Raw genomic sequence first — 22,243 nt, 5'->3', positions numbered from 1 at the left:
GAAAGAGTTCAAGGTAATGATGATAAAGATGATCAAAGAACTCAGAGGAAGAAAGGATAAACAGAGTGAGAAGTTAAAAGTGTTCCACCGCCCCCCCACCCCCGCCCCTGGCGGCTCAGCTGGCTCAGTCACTGGTCATTGCTGACTCTGCAATCTCTCGGAGGCTGGTTGCAGCTCCTTCCTCTGCATCTGGCGCCAGCATCTCCAGCCCATCCTAGAAGTTAAAAGTTTTTAACAAAGAGTAAGAAAACATTAAAACATTAAGAACAACCAAGCAGAGATGAAGAATGCAGTAACTGAAGTGAAAAATACACTAGACAGAATCAACAGTAGATTCATTGACACAGAGGAACAGATCAGCAAGCTGGAAGACAGTGGAAATCACTGAAACTGAACAGAAAAGAGAATGAAAAGAAATGACAGTTTGAGAGACCTCTGAGACAACCTCAAGCATATTAATATTTGCATTATAGGGGTCCCAGAAGAGAAGAGAGAACAAGAGGCAAAGAACATATTTGAAGACATAATAGCTGAAAACTTTCCTAACCTGGGAAAGGAAACAGACATCCAAGTACAGGAAGCACAGAGTCTCTAACAGGATCAACCCAAAGAGGACTGCACCAAGACACATTGTAATTAAAATGTCAAAAATCAAAGATTAAGAGAGAATAATAAAGGCAGCAACAGAAGAGCAACAAGTTACATAATACAATGGAACTCCCATAAGGTTATCAACTGACTTTTCAGCAAAAACTCTGCAGGCCAAAAAGGAATGATATATTTAAACTGATGAAAGGAAAAAACCTAAAACCACAAATATTCTACTTGGCAAAGCTCTCATTAGGATTTGATGGGGAGGTCAAACATTTTGCAGACAGGCAAAAGCTAAAAGAGTTAGGCACCACCAAAACAGCTTTACAAGAAATGTTAAAGGGACTTCTCTAAGTGAAAAAGAAAAGGCTACAATTAGAAACAAGAAAATTATGAAAGGAAAAAGTTCATTGGTAAAGGCAAACATACAGTAAAGGTAGGGAATCAACTATGTACAAAGCTAGTAGCAAGTTTAAAAGACAAAAGTAGTAAAATCATCTATATCCACAGTAAGCAGTTAAGGGATACACACACAAAAAATAGATGTAAATCATGATGTCAAAAATAGTAATCGTGAGGAGAGGAGAATAAAAATGCAGAGTTGTTAAAATGTGTTTGAAATTAAGAGATCAGCAACTTAAAATAATAATAATCGTATATGTATGACCTAATTCAATTTAAAAGCTTTTGCACAGCCAAGGAAACCATCAACAAAATGAAAAGAAGAAAGGATAAACAGAGTGAGAAGTTAAAAGTGTTCCACCATCCCCCACCCCCCGCCCCTGGGGGCTCAGCTGGCTCAGTCACTGGTCATTGCTGGCTCTGCGATCTCTCGGAGGCTGGTTGCAGCTCCTTCCTCTGCATCTGGCGCCAGCAGATGTTCCCAACTGAATGGGAAAAAAATATTTGCAAATTATATGATGGATAAGGCGTTTTCAAAATATACTCATACAACTCAATATAAAAAAAAACCCCAGTCCAATTAAAAAATGGACAGAAGACCTGAATAGATATTTTTGCAGAGAAGATAGCTGACACACACCTGAAAATATGCTCAATATCGTTAATTATTAGAGAAACGCAAATCAAAACAACGATGAGATATAATCTCACACTTTTCAGAACAGCTATCATCAAAATGACCACAAGTAAGAAATGTTGGCGATAATGTGGAGAAAAGGGAACCCTTGTACACTGGTGGTGGGAATGCAAATTGGTACAGCCACTGTGGAAAACAGTATAGAGGTTTCTCAAAAAACTAAAAATAGAACAACCATATGAACCAGAAATTCCACCCCTGGGCATATATGGGAAGAAAAGTAAAACACTAATTCAAAAAGATACATGTACCCCAATGTTCATAGCAAAGTTATTTATAATAGACAATATATGGAAGCAACTTAAGTGTCCATCAATAGATGAATGGATAAAGATGTGACACACACACACACAATGGAATACTACTCATTCATAAAAAGGAATGGAAATTTTGCCATTTGCAACAACATAGATGGACCTGGAGGGTATTACGTTTAGTGACATAAGTCAGAGAAAGACAAATGGTGTATGTTATCAGTTATATGTGGGATCTAAAAAATCAAACTAGTGAGTATCACAAAAATGTAATAGACTCACAGATATAGAGAACAAACTAGTGGTTACCAGTGGTCAGAGAGCATGGGGGAGGGGAAGATAAGGATAAGGAATTTAGGGGTACAAACTACTATGTATAAAATAAATAAGCTACAAAGATATATTGTACAGCACAGAGAATATTGCTAATATTTTATAATAACTATAAATCGACTGTAATCCATAAACATTTTGACTCAGTACGTTTTATATCTGACACTAACATAATATTTTAATTCAACTATACTAATAAATTTCTTTAATTGTAAAAGATATAGAAGCCAATGAAGCACAACTTTATGCTACCATAGATTAAGGTTATTGCTGAAAATGATCAATGCTACTCATCAAAAATGGTTATATAAAAGCAAATTAGCATCATGCATATCGATTTTAAAACTAACACAATTTTTTGCTCACTCAATTAGATTCATCATGAGCAATATTTTTTGTCAATCTGAACCTATCCAGGAGCTTTCTCCACTACAAAATAGCTGTTTTAAAATATTGTCTCCTAAATAATTTTCCATCAAATATTAAGAAATATCATATGTGTTCCGTGTTAAAAACTTTGTCAAGCCTCAAAAGCATTCAAACACTTCAGAAGAATAATTATTTAAAAAAAATTCATATAGGGAGACCTTCGAGATGGCAGGGGAGTAAGACATGATCACCTTCCACCCCATAAATACATCAAAAATACATTTACATGTGGAACAACTCCTACAGAACACCTACTGAATGCTGGCAGAAGATCTCAGACTTCCCAAAAGGCAAGGAAATCCCCACATACCTGGGTAGGGCAAAAGAAAAAAGAAATAACAGAGACAAAAGAATAGGGATGGGACACACACCTCGGGGAGGGAGCTGTGAAGGAGGAAAAGTTTCCACACACTAGGAAACCCCTTCACTGGTAGAGACAGGGGGTGAGTGGGGAGAAGCTTCAGAGCCACGGAGGAGAGCACAGCAACAGGGGTGCAGAGGGCAAAGCAGAGAGACTCCCACACAGAGGATGAGTGCCGACCAGCACTCACCAGCCTTAGAGGCTCGTCTGCTCACCCATCGGGGCGGGCGGGGCTGGGAGCTGAGGCTCAGGCTTCAGAGGTCACATCCCAGGGAGAGGACTGGGGTTGGCAGCGTGAACACAGCATGAGAGGAGCTAGTGCACCACAGCTAGTTGGGAAGGAGTCCGGGAGAAAGTCTGGACCTGCCAGAGAGGAAAGAGACCTTTGTTTCGGGGTGAGCGAGGAGAGTGGATTCCTTCCCAGTGTGCCCACAGAAGGCAGAGCACCACCTAAGCAAGCTCCAGAAACGGGTGCAAGCCACGGCTATCAGCTCAGACCCCAGAGATGGGCATGAACTGCTAACGCTGCTGCCACTGCCACCAAGACTCCTGTGTGCAAGCGCAGGTCACTACCCACAACCCCCCAGGAGCCTGTGCAGCCCGCCACTGCCAGGGTCCCGAGATCCAGAGACAACTTCCCTGGGAGAACACAGAGCATGCCTCAGGCTGTTGCAACATCAAGCCGGCCTCTGCTGCACCAGGCTTGCCCCACATTCCATTTATGATGACTGTACCCCTTCCTCCCCCTGGCCTGAGTGAGCAAGAGAGCCCTAATCAGCTGCTGCTTTAAGCCCCTGCTGTCTGGGCACGTAACAGACCACTGAGGGCGGCCTACATGCAGAGGCGGAGCCAAAACCAAAGCTGAACCCCAGGAGCTGTGCAAACAAAAAAGAAAAGGAAATTTCTCTGTGTAGCCTCAGAAGCAGCAGATTAAATCCCCACAATCAACTTGATAAACCCTGCATCTGAAGAATACCTGAATAGAGAATGAATGTTCCCAAAATTAAGGTGGTGGGCTTTGGGAGCAACTGTAGATTTGGGGTTTGCTTTCTGCATCTAACTTGTTTCTGGTTTTATGTTTATCTTAGTTTAGTATTCAGTGCTTATTATCATTGGTGGATTTGTTTATTGGTTTGGTTGCTCACTTCCTTATATTTTTATACATATATATATTTTCTTTTTCCTCTTTTTGTGAGTGTGTATGTGTATGCTTCTTTGTGTGATTTGTCTGTATAGGTTTGCTTTTACCATTTGTCCTAGGGTTCTGTCTGTTCAATTTTTTGTTTTGTTATTGTTTTTGTTTTTCTCTCCTCCTTTTCTGCTGAGCCGTGTAGCTGGCAGGGTCTTGGTGCTCCGGCCGGGTGTCAGGCCTGAGCCCCCGAGGTGGGAGGACTGAATCCAGGACATTGGACCACCAGAAACCTCCCAGCCCCATGTAATATCAGTCAGCGAGAGCTCTCACAGAGATCTTCATCTCAAGACTAAGACCCAGCTCCACCCAACGGGGAGCAAGCTACAGTGCTGGACACCCTATGCCAAACAACTAGCAAGACAGGAACACAACCCCACCCATTAGCAGAGAGGCTGCCTAAAGTCATACTAAGTTTACAGATACCCCAAAACACAACCGGAGGTGACCCTGCCCACCAGAAGGACAGGATACAGACCCACCCAACAGGACACAGGCACCAGTCCCCTCCACCAGGAAACCTACACAAGTCACAGAAACAACCTCACCACTGAGGGCAGACAGACAAAATAACAGGAACTATGAGCCTGCAGTCTGTGAAAAGAGACCTCAAACACAGTGAGTTAAACAAAATGGGAAAACAGAGAAATATGCAGCAGATGAAGGAGCAAGGTAAAAACCCACCAGACCAAACAAATGAAGAGGAAATAGGCAGTCTATCTGAAAAAGAATTCAGAGTAATGATAGTAAAGATGATCATAAATCTCGGAAATAGAATGATGAAAATACAAGAAATGTTTAACAAAGACCTAGAAGAACGATAGAGCAAACAAACAATGATGATCAACCAAATAAATGAAATTTAAAATTCTCTAGAAGGAATCAATAGCAGAATGACTGAGGCAGAGCAACGGAGAAGTGACCTGGAAGATAAAATAGTGGAAATAACTGCCACAGAGCAGAATAAAGAAAAAAGAATGAAAAGATTGAGGACAGTCTCAGAGACCTCTGAGACAACATTAAATGCACCAACATTCGTATTATAGGGGTCCCAGAAGAAGAAGAGAAAAAGAAAGTGTCTGAGAAAATATTTGAAGAGATTATGTTGAAAACTTCCGTAACATGAGAATCAACTCCAGGAAGCAAGGAGAGTCCCATACAGGATAAATCCAAGGAGAAACACGCCAAGACACATATTAATCAAACTAGCAAAAATTAAATACAAAGAGAAAATATTGAAAGCAGCAAGGGAAAAGCAAGAAATAACATACAGGGACTCCCCATAAGGTTAACAGCTGATCTTTCAGCAGAAACTCTGCAAGCCAGAAGGGAATGACAGGACATATTTAAAGGGATGAAAGAGAAAAACCTACGACCAAGATTATTCTACACAGCAAGTATCTCATTCAGATTTGACAGAGAAATTAAAACCTTAGAGATAACCAAAAGTTAAGAGAATTCAGCACCACCAAACCAGCTTTACAACAAATGCTAAAGGAATTTCTCTAGGCAGGAAACACAAGAGATGGAAAAGACCTCCAAAAACAAACCCAAAACAATTAAGAAAATGGTAATAGGAACATACATATCAATAATTACCTTAAATGTAAATGGATTAAATGCTCCAATGAAAAGACACAGGTTTGCTGAATGGATACAGAAACAAGACCCATATGCTGTCTACAGGAGACCCACTTCAGACCTAGGGACACATACAGACTGAAAGTGAGGGGATGGAAAAAGATATTCCATGCAAACGGAAATCAAAAGAAAGCTGGAGTAGCAATACTCATATCAGATAAAATAGACTTTAAAATAAAGAATGTTACAAGAGACAAGGAAGGACACTACATAATAATCAAGGGATCAATCCAAGAAGATATATCAATTGTAAATATTTATGCACCCAACATAGGAACACACAATACCTAAGGCAAATGCTAACAGCTCTAAAAGAGGAAATCGACAGTAACACAATAATAGTGGGGGACTTTAAACACCTCACTTACACCAATGGACAGATCACCCCAACAGAAAATTAATAAAGAAACACATGCTTTAAATGACACAATAGACCAGAAACATTTAATTGATATTTTTAGGACATTCCATCCTAGAAACAAAATACCTAGAAACAAGTGACAATGAAAACACGATGACCCAAAACCTATGGGATGCAGCAAAAGCAGTTCTAAGACGGAAGTTTATAGTAAAAGCCTACCTCAACAAACAGGAAAAATCTCAAATAAACAACCTAACCTAACACCTAAAGCAATTAGAGAAAGAAGAACAAAAGAAACCCAAAGTTAATAGAATGAAAGAAATCATAAAGATCAGATCAGAAATAAAAGAACAAGAAATGAAGAAAACAATAACAAAGTTCAATGAAACTAAAAGCTGGTTCTTTGAGAAGATAAACAAAATTGATAAACCATTAGCCAGACTCAAGAAAAAAATAGAGAAGGCTCATATCAACAGAATTAGAAATGAAAAAGGAGAAGTAACAACTGACACTGCAGAAATACAAAGGATCATGAGAGACTACTACAAGCAACTCTATGCCAATAAAATGGACAACCTGGAAGAAGTGTACAAATTCTTAGAAAAGTACAACCTTCTAAGACTGAACCAGCAAGAAATAGAAAATATGAACAGACCAATCGCAAGAACTGAAATTGAAACTGTGATTAAAAATCTTCCAACAAACAAAAGCCCAGGACCAGATGTCTATACAGGTGAATTCTATCAAACATTTGGAGAAGAGCTAACACCTATCCTTCTCAAACTCTTCCAAAATATAGCAGAGGGAGGAACACTCCCAAACCCATTCTACAAGCCACCATCATCCTGATACCAAAACCAGACAAAGATGTCGCCCAAAAAGAAAACTACAGGCCAATATCACTGACGAAAATAGATGCAAAAATCTTCAACAAAATACTAGCAAACAGAATCCAACAACACATTAAAAGGATCATACACCATGATCAAGTGGGGTTTATCCCAGGAGTGCAAGGATTCTTCAATATACACAATCAATCAATGTGATACACCATATTAAGAAACTGAAGGTTTAAAACCATGTGATCATCTCAGTAGATGCAGAAAAACCCTTTGACAAAATTCAACAACCAATTATGATAAAACTCTCCAGAAAGTAGGCATAGAAGGAACCTACCTCAACATAATAAAGGCCATATATGACAAACCCAGAGCCCACATCGTTCTCAATGATGAAAAACTGAAACCATCTCCACTAAGATCAGGAACAAGATAAAGCTGCCCACTCTCACTGCTATTATTCAACATAGTTTTGAAAGTTTTAGCCACAACAGAGAAGAAAAAGAAATAAAGGAATCCAAAATGGGAAAGAAAAAGTAAAACTCTGACTATTTGCAGATGACATGATACTATACATAGATAGTCCTAAAGGTGTCAACAGAAAACTACTAGAGCTAATCAATGAATTTGGTAAAGTAGCAGGATACAAAAGTAATGCACAGAAATCTCTGGTATTCCTACACACTAACAACGAAAAATCTGAAAGAGAAATTAAGGAAACAATCCCATTTACCATTGCAACAAAAAGAATAAAATACCTAGGGATAAACCTTCCTAAGAAGACAAAATCCTGTATGCAGAAAACTATAAGACACTGATGATAGAAATTAAAGACAATACAAACAGATGGTGATATATACCATGTTCTTGGATTGGAAGAACCAACATTGTGAAAATGGCTATAGTACCCAAAGCAATCTACAGATTCAGTGCAATCCCTATCAAGCTACCAAAGGCATTTTTCACAAAACAAGAACAAAAAATTTTACAATTTGTATGGAAACACAAAAGACCCCGAATAGCCAAAGCAATCTTGTGAAAGAAAAATGGAGCTGGAGGAATCAGGTTCCCTGACTACAGGCTATACTACAAAGCTACAGTAATCAAGACAGTATGGTACTGGCACAAAAGCAGAAGCAGAGATCAATGGAACAGCATAGAAAGCCCAGAGATAAACCCATGCACATATGCTCACCTTATCTTGACAAAGGAGGCAAGAATATACAATGGAGAAAAGACAGCCTCTTCAATAAGTGGTGCTGGGAAAACTGGGCAGCTACGTGTAAAAGAATGAAATTAGAACACTTCCTAATACCACACACAAAAATAAACTCAAAATGGATTAAACACCTAAATGTAAGGCCAGACACTGTAAAACTCTTAGAGGAAAACTTAGGCAGAACACTCTATGACGTAAATCACAGCAAGATCCTTTTTGACACAACTCCTAGAGAAATGGAAATAAAAACAAAAATCAAATCGGACCTAATGAACTTAAAAGATTTTGCACAGCAAAGGAAACCATAAATAAGACGAAAATACAACCCTCAGAATGGGAGAAAATATTTGCAAATGAAGCAACTGACAAAGGATTAATCTCCAAAATATACAAGCAGCTCATGCAGCTCAATATCAAATAAACAAACAACCCAATCCAAGAATAGGTGGAAGACCTAAATAGACATTTCTCCAAAGAAGATATACAGATTGCCAACAAATACATGAAAGTATGCTCAACATCACTAATCATTAGAGAAATGCAAATCAAAACCACAGTGAGGTATCACTTCACACCAGTTAGAATGGGTATTATCAGAAAATCTACAAACCAGAAATGCTGGAGAGGGTGTGGAGAAAAGGGAACCCTCTTGCACTGTTGGTGGGAATGTAGATTGATAAACCCACTATGGAGAACAGTATAGAGGTTCTTAAAAAACTGAAAATAGAATTACCATATGATCCAGCAATCCCACTACTGGGCATATACCCTGAGAAAACCATAATTCAAAAAGAGACATGTACCACAATGTTCATTGTAGCACTAATTACAGTAGCCAGGAAATGGAAGCATCCTAAGTGTCCATTGACAGATGAAGGGATAAAGAAGATGTGGCACATATATACAATGGAATATTACTCAGCCATAAAAAGAAATGAAATTGAGTTATTTGTAGTGAGGTGGATGGACCTAGAGTCTGGCATAGAGTGAAGTAAGTCAGAAAGAGAAAAACAAATGCCGTATGCTAACAAATATATATGGAATCTAAAAACAAAATAATGGTTCTGATCAACCTAGGGGCAGGACAGGCATAAAGATGCAGAGGTAGAGAATGGACTTGAGGACACGGGGAAGGGTAAGTGTAACCTGAGACGAAGTGAAAGGGTAGCATTGACATATGTACACTACCAACTGTAAAATAGCTAGTGGGAAGGTGCTGCATAGCACAGGGAGATCAGTTCGTTGCTTTGTGACCACCTAGAGAGGTGGATAGGGAGGGTGGGAGGGAGGCACAAGATGGGGGGATATGGGGATATATGTATACATATAACTGATTCACTTTGTTATACAGCAGAAACTAACACAACTTTGTAAAGCAGTTATACTCCAACAAATATGTTTTAAAAAATTGATATATTCTCATTTTGAAAACAAACAAACAATTCATCAAAGTACAATAAGGGAAAAATACAGTCAGAATTTCATTAGCTCAATACAATGTATAATTAATAGTACATCATACTACATTTTTCTCTGTGTGTTCACACATATTTTTTTATATGGATGGAAAATGATTCAATTAATATTGCTTTCAACTGCAAATCACTGAAAACTAAATCAATAATGGTTTAGGTAAATAAGCCCCACATGACAAGAAGTTAGAGATGGTATAGAGATTCAGTGATGAAATAAAAACTATATCTTTTCTCTGTGTTATTATTACTATGTCCTTTTTTGCCTCATGGTGGTAAAATGGCTACTTTACATCCAGGCCTTTATTCAAGGCATGAACAAATGGGAGTGCTGGCCAGAGATGTGCTTCTTGTTTATTATCATAAAAGCAAGTATTTATCCAGGCAAATCTCACCTCCAGCAGGTTTCTACTTGTGGCTCATGGACCAAAATATGTTACAGTTCCATTCCTAAGTGGAAATGGAGCTGAAAAAGTGAGGAATTAGTTTGCAGACTTTATGAGAAAATATGCTAAGGTAGAAATATGTTTTTTAATAAAAAATGCATAAAAATGAAATCATATTTAATCTTGATATTTTAAAAGAAAATATGTTAAGTTTAGTTTTACAGAAGGAAAAACCCAGAGTAAAATTCAAGGAAATATTGATCTTCTTATAAATATTTTCTCTCTAAAATACTTATTATTTTTAAAAACATACTTGTAGGGTTAGAAAAAGTCAATGAAAACTATTAACAAGTTTAAATCATTATGTTTTTTAAACACCATATTTGAATTTTTTACTGAACTGATATAAAATAAAACGACCACAAAGTTATATCCCTCATAACTTGATTTTTAAATTTATATTGACAGTGTTGCATTGTTAAGATATTAAACATTTACATTCTTTTTATAATTGTAATTCCCATACTTGCATGTTCAAACTGTTCAATGATTTATCCCGTCATTGTATAATGACATTTCCCTCACAATTATTTACCTTTGACTCTTTTTTTTTTTACCTTTGACTCTTAATTACCTTGATAATTGATTGGATGGCACTTTTAAAAAAGACACATTCTTAGATATTGAATTTTCCAAGTTACTTAGCATTTAAGAATATTGCTCTTTTACTTTAAGAATTTGTCACAGTCACCCCCAACTTCAGCAAACACCACCCTGATCAGTCAGCAGGAATTGGTATTGAGACAAGACCCTCCACCAGCAAAAAGACTATCACTTGCTAAAGGCTCAGATGATGGTTAGCATTTTACATCAATAAAGTATTTTTAAATTAAGGTATGTATATTTTTCTGACATAATCCTATTACACACATATAGACTACATTACAGTGTAAACATAATTTTTATATGCATTGGGAAACCAGAAAATTTGTGAGACTCACTTTATTGCAGTATGCACCATTTTTAGTGGCCTGGGACCAAACCGACAATATCTTCAATGTATGTCTGTATCTATTCATTGCTTTTATGACTAATGGCCATAGTGGTTACTTGTAATATCTTGAGTCATAATTTTTTTCACTCATAGGCATTCCTACTTGTCTTTTGGCATTGTATGTTGCTATGAAGAAATCTGGGCTAGCCTGTTTATTATTATTTTCTTTATTTAGATGAACTGCCTTTTTATCTTGTATTCTTGGAAATGAGTAACTACTTTTGAGAAATTAATGGAATATAAGACCTAAATTATGTCATTTTTATCATATTTATTTTCAAGTTGCTTTAATATCATTTCATTTACTCTTCACAGCAAGCCTGTAAAATAGATATTATCTCCATTTTTTATAAGTAAAACTAAATTTCAAATAATGTAATAGATATTTCCAGTTCTTGGATGCAATATTAAACTAAAATAGACCTCCCCCACCAAAAACAAAACAAAACAAAACAAAACCTGTCTCTAAATTTAATGCTCTTTCCATTATACGGCTTTGTAACATGATTATGAAAAAACTGTCTCGGGTTCACACCTCTTCCACCTTTCATGATTTAGTCTTGGTAGGATGTGTGTTTCTAGGAATTTATTCATTTCTTCTAGCTTGTCCAATTTGTTGGTGTATAAATGTTCATAGTATTCTCATGATTTTTTGTGTTTATGTGGTATTGTTTGTAATTTCTAGTCTTTCATTTACAATCTTATTTGAGTCTTTTTTTTTCTTGGTTAGTCTAGGTAAAAGTTTGTCAATTTCTAAAATTTTTTCAAAGAACCAACTCTTAGTTTTGTTAATATCTTCCATTATTTTTCTATTCTCTGTTTTATTTATTTCTGCTCATATCTTTATTTCCTTTGCTCTGCTAACTTTGACCTATTTGTTCTTTTTCTGGTCAAATTGGGCATCCATCTGCACCCCAACTCCCTTCTCTGTGTCTGACCCCCATAAGCTAATTCTGAAGGTTCTCCTAGTGACCCTCTGATATGAGACCCAGAGTAGGACTCCTACAAAGAATCTCACTATGCTGAGGAAGCTGGACGTCCACCTTGGCTTTTTGTTTGTGTGTCTGTTTTTATCCTGGAGAAACTGTAGGCCTAGGGAGACCTTTTGGTGCAGCAGCTGTGTCAGCCTGGAGGAGGGGTGATACGGTCAAAGTGTAGCCACTCCTCTTACCCTTCCTATGGGGTCCTTCTTGGTCTCTGATGTCCAGGAGGGTGCTTTAGCATTACCTTCAAGTTATGGGTTTTTCACACTGGTGTCTTGTCTATGGATAGTAGCTAGTTCATCTTCAACGAGGGGGGGCTAGCATTGGGATGACATCACTCCTGTGTTGACTATGTTAAAGAAAGCAGTTGTAGTTAATGAGAAATAAGGAAAAATCTGTCTTTGGTTTAAAATTCATGGCATTAAAATGTGAATAACAGCTTGCAAATCAGTAAAGATAATTTCAAGCATACTGCTAGAAAAAACTTTTCTTATATTTGTATATAAAAATGAAATATTGAGTTAGTAACTTTTGTATTTTAATGTAAGGAAATAAAATCGAGAGGCACTTTATAGACTGTATGGTGGCAGGTAAAAACTATGTTATTATAACAGCAACTCTTCAGATAGTTTTATAATTTTTAATTATTACTTTCATCAACTAAATTATATGTCTTAATAGAGAGCTCATTAAGCTTTCAGTTATTGCTAGACTTCACTCTGGGAATCCGCATATTATTCAGAAGGTATATTTTGCAGAACTAATATGTTGCCTATACTTTTTTTTGAAGTTGGAAAAAATAATATGCAGTGACTAGGAAAATAAAAGTAAATTATTTTTAGAAATAGAGGCTGTATGATTTTAATTCACCTCATTATTTACCTGTGCTTTGATACTGGTGGAAATCTGTGCTTCAACTTTATGTAGCTTTTCTTAAATGTCATGGTAGAGTCTTAATAATTTCCATTTTTATTAGAAACTATCATACGATGGTGAGAGTAAATACAGATAATTTACAGAATGATAACAAAATGTGTTTTTTAATCTTTTCCCCATCCCTTTTCTGAAACAGGCAATCACAGCAAGTTAGAACTGGAAGGAAACTGAGAGGGCAGTTAATAAGCCCCTTCCCCCATCCTTTATTTAAGAAGAAGAAACAAAGTTTAATTGCTTACAGGGCCAAGAAAATGAGTTAGGTTTCTTCATTCCTGTTCAAAGCCAGTTGGGATTGAAACACCATGGACTGGTGGAAGGATAGGTTACTATTGCTGGTCCAGGCCACAGTAAACATCTAGAAGTGCTGGGAGGTTGAGAAGCCTGTATTCCTGTAAGAAAAGTGAATCAGAAAAAATGAGATGGAAGAGAGAGACAGAGGCAACGAGGTAAAAGCCTTTGTGTTGCCTCATTCTCTGTCACCCTACCCTTTCATGCCAGTCAAACAGATGGTGGCTACTTTAACTTTTTGTCTACCCTTGGTGTTGCCATGGGTGAATATAGATCTTACAACTTTAGGCCAAAAGACAAGTTGATGACGCCAACAAGGACCTACTCTATAGAGAACTATACTCAATATTTTGTAATAACCTATAATGGAAAATAATCTGAAAAAGAATTTATAGATTTTGATACGTATAACTGAATCACTGTGCTGTACACCTGAAACTAACACAACATTGTAAGTCAACTATACTTCAATTAAAAAAAAGTTGGTGACTTATTTGTGCTATTTTAATATAATATGATTGTAATAAAGTGGTATCTTCACCTGCAAAGTCCTACTCATCTTCCAGATCCAGCTCATATATGGGTTCTGCAACTGCAGATTCAACAAACCTCAGACCATGTACTATGTTTGGTTGAATTTGTGAATGCAGAATCTTCAGATTCAGATAATGGGACTTGAGCATCCATGGATTTTGGTATCGTGGTGGATTCTGGAACCAACCCCCACTGAGGGATGGCTGCATTATAATGTCAGTGTAAATTCATGAGAGATAAAATATAAACAGCAAAATTTATTTCATTAATAATTACAATATGAATATGCATTATATGATAATAGCTCTGTCAACCTTCACAGCTCATCTTTCATGAATCTTCTCTTAAAACTAAATAACAGAGGAAGGAAAAAGAAGTTGAGATAGAAGAGAACACAGTCCAAATTGAGCTTAGAGGAGCAGGTGATTATTGAAGCCCAGTACCTTTTTATTCACTGCCTTAAATTGATAGGCAATTAGTAACATACGTAAATAAAGAAAATTCAGTTTACCCATTCACAATTCTTCTGTTATACCTTTAAAGATAATATTAATTTATGTTATTTTCCAGTGCCAGCTAAAAATTAATATGACTTCCACCCACACCCAATAAAGTAGGTGATATTCTCCCTTGGTGTCACCTTGTTATTGTTTCTGATTTATTAGACCCAGTAAACTTTGGCACCAACTAAGGCATTACTTTAGTCGCTCCTTGCTTTCCAGTTATTTGCTATCTTTTTCTAGCCATGAAATCCAAAGCCAGACAAGCAATCTGCATCTTAACCTCGTCACTTTATTTCCTGAGCTGAATCCAGTCCCACACATGGATGAAAACAAATCTCATCTGAATTCTCATCCAGGGGGAAATGTCTTTTTAGTGTGATCCAGAAGAGATCTAAATAGCAAAATTGTGTTATGAGTAACGTTTGTTAATATCCAACGAGTTTGGCAGGATTTCACCTCTTAGTACCTCACCAGGGTGCTTGTGACTGTAAAGTAGAATCTTATGCAAGAGCCTCAAGTTTATTAGTCATATTTACTTACCTTATAAAAACCAAAATTATATCTCTCAGTTGCTTTCAAGACAGCTGCAGCTAACGTATCTGTTCCTCTGGGTACTCTCAGACTTAGGCTATATTTTCTCAACTCTTTGGAACAGTTTAGATCCAGGCTACCACATTGCTATACTACAGCAAACACATTATTCAGAGCATATTATTATTATGATTCACCACAGAGAGGGAGCTTCAGATTTAGGAAATTTCCAACATCTTATAAACTGGAAAACCTTAAAACAGTGGTGTAACCATCTCTGCTTTTACTGAGAAGGAGCTATGTAGAATGGAGAGTTGGATTTAAGGTACTGATTATTTTTTGATCGGAAAAGTTGATTCTTGGAAGAGAACAGAATAGTTGGGATCTAAAAGGGGGACCCCAACCTGCATATGGATTCAGAGACTCCAGTTTCTTTTCCCCATTAGGACACAAATATCATGTTGGTAGTTAATACGTGTGTCAGGAATGTCGTATGCTTATAGTACAAAGATGACAATTTGTAAAGTAACTTAACCCACTTCACTTTTGATGTCCGTGTAGTATTTATTTCTTTTTTCAAAAATTGAATTTGTTAGTATAGGCCAGTGGTTAGCAAACTTTTCCTGTAAAGGGCCAGGTAGTAAATATTTTAGATTTTTTGGCCATACAACCTGTGTTACAAAAACTCATCTTTGCTGTGGTAGCTTAAAAGCAGCCAGAGACAATGTGTAAATGAATGGGTATGCTTGAGTTTCCCCAATTTTTATTTCCAAAACCAAGTGGTGAGTGAATGTGGCTTGCTTTTCACCCCTGGTTTAGCATTATTTCCAGCTGAGGCAAAAGACCAGAGATCAATTCCCTTAGGTTCTTAATCTTTGTTATATTTTCAAAAAAATCCTAAACTCTTAGAATTATTTTTTTTATGACTTGAATCATCTATTTAAAACATGAAACAGGTTAATTTAAAAAAAAGTTTAATCGTGAAATGCTTTTCAGGTGTCTTAAGACTCAACTCTGGTTTTGATTAATATACACGTAATTTGACAAACAGTTGATTTATTAATATATCTATGTCCTGAGAATACTCTCCCATGAGGCATCTAAACACCTTCACGTTTTCCCTTTGTTACTACTTCAAACTTGAGTTTCATATAGGAAGCTGTTTCTTAAAGTCTCTACTGAACATATTCACACAGTGTTTGAATTATTCCTGAATTGCAATGAGGAAAATTTGTTAACAATGGATAATTAACGATTTTTATAGGCTCAGAGGAGAAACTTGCCAAAAATAATAGGCAAAAAACTATCATTTGGCTAACAGATTTAGCACATATTAAATCCTATATTAAAACAATTTAAAGAGATTATTTACTAAAAGTAGGCTATCTATAACAACTGAATATTCTGCCTCCTTTCTTTTTGTGTAGTGATGTGGATTATTCAGGGTGAGATGAACCCACATTCTGAGTTTATTGAATTCAAGTACAGCATAAGGATTTTTCTACTAAACTCAGAGAATGTTAACTAAGAGGCAAAATAAATAAATAAATAAAGCCATCATTTATTAAGCTGTGGTTTTTTCTGACCTTTTCAATGTGCTTTGCATCTTTTATTAGTAGTTTACTATGTACTCTGATAATGAAAACAAAACAAAACAATGACCCACCAAGAGACAGAAAGTAAGAGCCAGAGGGAGAGCGAGAGAGCGAGAGAGAGAGAGAGAGAGAGAGAGAGAGATCATATTCTATGGGCTAAATATTTTTAGAAAGCCAGTTTCCATTGCCCTCTTACTGATATCCAATGGTAGCCCAATAGAAGTTGTTTAATTGCAAACAATAACAGGGATTGCATTTTCTGTCAATAATTAACAAAAATAAAACTGACTCTATATTTTAAAAAATTACATTGCCCTGACATTCTAAACAATGTCAATGCTTAAAATATTCATCACTCTCAATTTTTTGTTTGCCTAAGCTCTAAACAGGGAGGGGTTGGCAAACTATGGTCTATGGGCCACATCCAGAATATAACATAATATAAATACATTTTTAAGTGGTTGACAAAAAATTGTGAAAAAAATTTTCTCTTGTTATACAACTACCTACAAATTACTTTCAGTTTTGCTTTTGACCTGCAAAAAGCCTAAAATTTTTGCTATCTGGCTCTTTAAAGAAACAGTTTGTTAATCCTTATTTTAAACAATTGCTGTGGTTAATGTCTTATTTTTACATATGTAATATATAAAAACTTCACAGGGAGATCAGCTCGGTGCTTTGTGACCACCTAGAGAGGTGGGATAGGGAGGGTAGGAGGGAGGGAGACCCAAGAGGGGAGAGATATGGGAACATATGTATATGTATAACTGATTCACTTTGTTATAAAGCAGAAACTAACGCACCATTGTAAAGCAATTATACTCCAATAAAGATGTTTAAAAATAAATAAATAAATAAACAACTTCAGATCTATAAGATTGAAATTAGCACATTTTAATTATTTATATTTTAATAGCATTGTTCCTTTGGGAAGAAATTATAAAGAAGGCCCCTAACACCCAAGCTTGCTTTAGGTTCCAGAGTAAGTTTATAATGGTTCGGAACCATTTGAACTACTTTTGCGTCCTGTCAGTACCTCCAGTTCTGTGGTACTACATATGCTTATGTTTAAACATTTGAAATAAACAATAATAGCACACTAATTGTAAATACTAAGAAACAGAACTACAGTTATTTAAATTTTGACATTTTCTGTAACCACAAAAATATTTGCAAACAATTAGCCTTGAAGAGTGAAATACAAAATCTAAAATTATTATTCCCCAATGATTAGTGATGGACAAAATCTCTGAAGAATATTAGCCATGCAAGAATAAAATATAAGGAAATTGGTATTTACAGAGAAAAAGGACACAAATGTTAAAGAAAATCATTAGAAATGATAAAAGATGCTCTTACATTGCCAGAAGAAATGAAGATGACTAAGTTGAATGTAGTCATTGTTTTTACCAAAAATTGAATGTTTTTTTCTAAAAAGGTGGACCAAATAATGTCAGTGTTTGTCCTCATTTAATCTTTTCCTCTGATTTTTTCAGGAAGAAAAAATTTGGAAGTTTTTACAGAATGTAATCAAGATTTATGATGAATTTTTCTGGTGAAGACATTTTAGTGAAATTTTTTCAAGTGCGAAGGCATTTGAAAGCTGCTACAATCAATCCTGATGAAATAAGACCTTCAATAATATTGCAAATTCTGAAATTCAGTGTAAAATGAGGTTTTCATTAACTTCTACCCAACTTATTTTTAAACACCTTTCTAACCTATTTGCATATTTGGTGCTTCATAAATTAATTAAATGAACATTAATAAACAAGTTTTTTCAATCAGCTATGAGTGAAGATAGATTGACAAAAATCTGGCTATATTGCCTTTTGAACATGAATATGTAAACAAAATCCATATTCATGAAGTCATTGATAATCACAATATTGTTATTATTTATTACTGTGACAGCTCAGTATGTAGGTATAAGATTTTTTTCCTACTTTGTCAAAAATACATTAATCTAATTAAAAAGTATTTATCTAATCCTTTTTTACTATAATATTTGGTTTTACTTTTTTTACTGGAATGATATTATGTTTATATAGAAGATGCATGCATATACGTGATATAGATAGATAAATATAGATATACAAAGTTAAGTAAAAATAAAATTTTAAATTCTGCATTTATTTTCTTCCCATTGTTATTATTGATTTCATATTAGGATTTGTTACTGAAAATAATTTTGTTGTATAGAAGATGGAGCTCTTTAAAAATGAGGTGTTTTATCTGTCAAATATACCAGCCTTGCCCCTGTGTTTGTATGTACAGCCATTATAAAAAAAGAAAAAATTTAACTTTTCTTAGCTTATACTTCTATTTACTGTTACACCACAATTATTAACTTTGAAATTCCTTGTCATCTTTCACTTTTCCAAGTAGTTCCTCATGTTTTCTGTGGCTTACCAGATATAGGTTATTGGTTTGTTTACTTTTTTAACTGCTCATAATTTAGAATTTCAAATTTTAAAATATATTGTGCAAAGCTGAAGCAGTGATTTCTCTTCTTCTGATGTTTCCTCTCACTGAAGGGAGAGCTATTAGCAAAACAATCCTGGCTTCCCTCCATCTTCAGGCCCCCTTTCCCTGGGACAGGGAGTTGAGGGCAAAAAGATGGGGTGGAAGGACAAACTGGTTGCTGAGTTTGGGAATATTAACTGGTCACGTATAGCTCAGCCCTTTCCTTTCCCTTTATTCTGTAACCTGGACATCGTCTCCAGGGGCAGCCTTCTCTGTACTATTATTACTATAATTCTGCCAACACTGCCATGGTTGAGAGTAAGTTGGATTAATTCTGGTGCTTGGGATTAGGAAATCCGTTTGTCCTTGGAAATAAGTCTCATTCTCCAATATCACCTTAATGATTGGCGATACTCTGGCCCCAGGTGCTTTACTCGATTTTCTTATTTCCCAGTTGGTTTAGAACTTGAGCGGAGAAAATGGAAATGCTATATACTGGGACTCCCCAGAAACCTATCAATGGCAAACAACAGTGTTAATTTTCTGGAATATATCCCAAATGATATCATTTCAGCTTATAATTTTATACTGAGACAATAGGGCTAATGTCAATAACAGTGGGAAAATTTAAAGAGAAACTAGAAAATTTTGATTGATAATGTAAATGCAAATGAAACAGAACTTGATGAAAAACTTTCCTGAAAAGTGAGTGATTAGGAAAAATTGCTGCAGATATTTTAAAATTAACTGCTCACTGTCATTTTTAACATACAACTATCTAATTAGGAGAAAATCTAAGATAAAGCTATGTTAAGTTTGGTTCTAGTATAACTTAAGAGCAGTATGTTTAAAGATAAAATCTATTATTAAAATCTGCTTTTTAAATACCAAACTATTTGCCTTATATTTGAAACACAATTCAGAAAATTTAACAGAAAAATCAACAGTATTTTAGTTATATACTTCTGATATATTAATATGCTCTTTCTTCTTTACATAAGTAACTTCTAGCTATGTAATGTGATAAAAATGTTAAGTAAAGCCATAATAACATTAAAAATAGAAAGTATATCTTTATGGATTTTACTTGAAAATAATGTACATCAAGCTAATTTTAGACAGAGATACCCCATTTGATTTTTAACTCTCAAAATGTAATAAGTTGAACAGTCAGCTCTACCCACCACCAGAGCCTCCCATCAAGCCTCTTAGATAGCCTCAACCACCAGAGGGCAGACAACAGAAGCAAGAAAAACTACAATCCTGCAGCCTGTGGACCAAAAACCACAGTTACAGAAAGATAGAGAAGATGAAAAGGCAGAGGGCTATGTACCAGATGAAGGAACAAGAAAAAACCCCAGAAAAACAACTAAATGAAGTGGAGATAGGCAACCTTCCAGAGAAAGAATTCAGAATAATGATAGTGAAGATGATCCAGGACCTCGGAATAAGAATGGAGGCAAAGATTGAGAAGATGCAAGAAATGATTAACAAAGACCTAGAAGAATTAAAGAACAAACAAACAGAGATGACCAATACAATAACTGAAATGAAAACTACACTAGAAGGAATCAATAGCAGAATAACTGAGGCAGAAGAACGGATAAGTGACCTGGAAGACAGAATGGTGGAATTCACTGCTACGGAACAGACTAAAGAAAAAAGAATGAAAAGAAATGAAGACAGCCTAAGAGACCTCTGGGACAACATTAAACGCAACAACATTCGCATTATAGGGGTCCCAGAAGGAGAAGAGAGAGAGAAAGGACCAGAGAAAATATTTGAAGAGATTATAGTCGAAAACTTCCCTAACATGGGAAAGGAAATAGCCACCCAAGTCCACGAAGCGCAGAGAGTCCCATACAGAATAAACCCAAGGAGACACACGCCGAGACACATAGTAATCAAAGTGGCAAAAATTAAAGACAAAGAAAAATTATTGAAAGCAGCAAGGGAAAAACGACAAATAACATACAAGGGAACTCCCATAAGGTTAACAGCTGATTTCTCAGCAGAAACTCTACAAGCCAGAAGGGAGTGGCATGATATACTTAAAGTGATGAAAGGGAAGAACCTACAACCAAGATTACTCTACCCGGCAAGGATCTCATTTAGATTTGATGGAGAAATCAAAAGCTTTACAGACAAGCAAAAGCTAAGAGAATTCAGCACCACCAAACCAGCTCTACAACAAATGCTAAAGGAACTTCTCTAAGTGGGAAACACAAGAGAAGAAAAGGACCTACAAAAACAAACCCAAAACAATTAAGAAAATGGTCATAGGAACATACATATCGATAATTACCTTAAACGTGAATGGATTAAACGCCCCAACCAAAAGACATAGACTGGCTGAATGGATACAAAAACAAGACCCATATATATGCTGTCTACAAGAGACCCACTTTACACCTAGGGACACATACAGACTGAAAGTTAGGGGATGGAAAAAGATATTCCATGCAAATGGAAATCAAAAGAAAGCTGGAGTAGCTATACTCATATCAGATAAAATAGACTTTAAAATAAAGAATGTTACAAGAGACAAGGAAGGACACTACATAATGATCAACGGATCAATCCAAGAAGAAGATATAACAATTATAAATATATATGCACCCAACATAGGAGCACCTCAATACATAAGGCAACTGCTAACAGCTATAAAAGAGGAAATCGACAGTAACACAATAATAGTGGGGGACTTTAACACTTCACTTACACCAATGGACAGATCATCCAAAATGAAAATAAATAAGGAAACAGAAGCTTTAAATGACACAATAGACCAGATAGATTTAATTGATATATATAGGACATTCCATCCAAAAACAGCAGATTACACGTTCTTCTCAAGTGCGCACGGAACATTCTCCAGGATAGATCACATCTTGGGTCACAAATCAAGCCTCAGTAAATTTAAGAAAATTGAAATCATACCAAGCATCTTTTCTGACCACAACGCTATGAGATTAGAAATGAATTACAGGGGAAAAAACGTAAAAAAGACAAACACATGGAGGCTAAACAATACGTTACTAAATAACCAAGAGATCACTGAAGAAATCACAGAGGAAATAAAAAAATACCTAGAGACAAATGACAATGAAAACACGACGACCCAAAACCTATGGGATGCAGCAAAAGCAGTTCTAAGAGGGAAGTTTATAGCTATACAA

At 35.9% G+C, this 22,243-nt stretch overlaps 1 long non-coding RNA gene across 5 annotated transcripts in view; it reads left to right on the top strand.

Moving 5' to 3' along the window:
• LOC309666653 overlaps window positions 1-22,243 on the top strand; it is a 544,378-nt gene that overhangs the window by 271,139 nt on the left and 250,996 nt on the right. For 3 of the 5 annotated variants that reach the window (XR_014267198.1, XR_014267199.1, XR_014267201.1), the window contains one exon: window positions 18,095-20,223. The exons of 1 other annotated variant lie outside the window; for it this stretch is intronic. This is a non-coding gene — a long non-coding RNA (uncharacterized lncRNA). Of the gene's footprint in view, window positions 1-10,909; window positions 11,069-18,094; window positions 20,224-22,243 lie in introns of those variants that run through there. One more of the 5 variants, XR_014267200.1, reaches the window with a different exon arrangement.

Source organism: Balaenoptera physalus (assembly GCF_965194825.1).
Source record: "Balaenoptera physalus genome assembly, chromosome: 9".
Classification (NCBI taxonomy): domain Eukaryota; kingdom Metazoa; phylum Chordata; class Mammalia; order Artiodactyla; family Balaenopteridae; genus Balaenoptera; species Balaenoptera physalus.
Note: the sequence above shows the minus strand (reverse complement) of the source record. Positions and strands in the feature narration are given on the sequence as shown.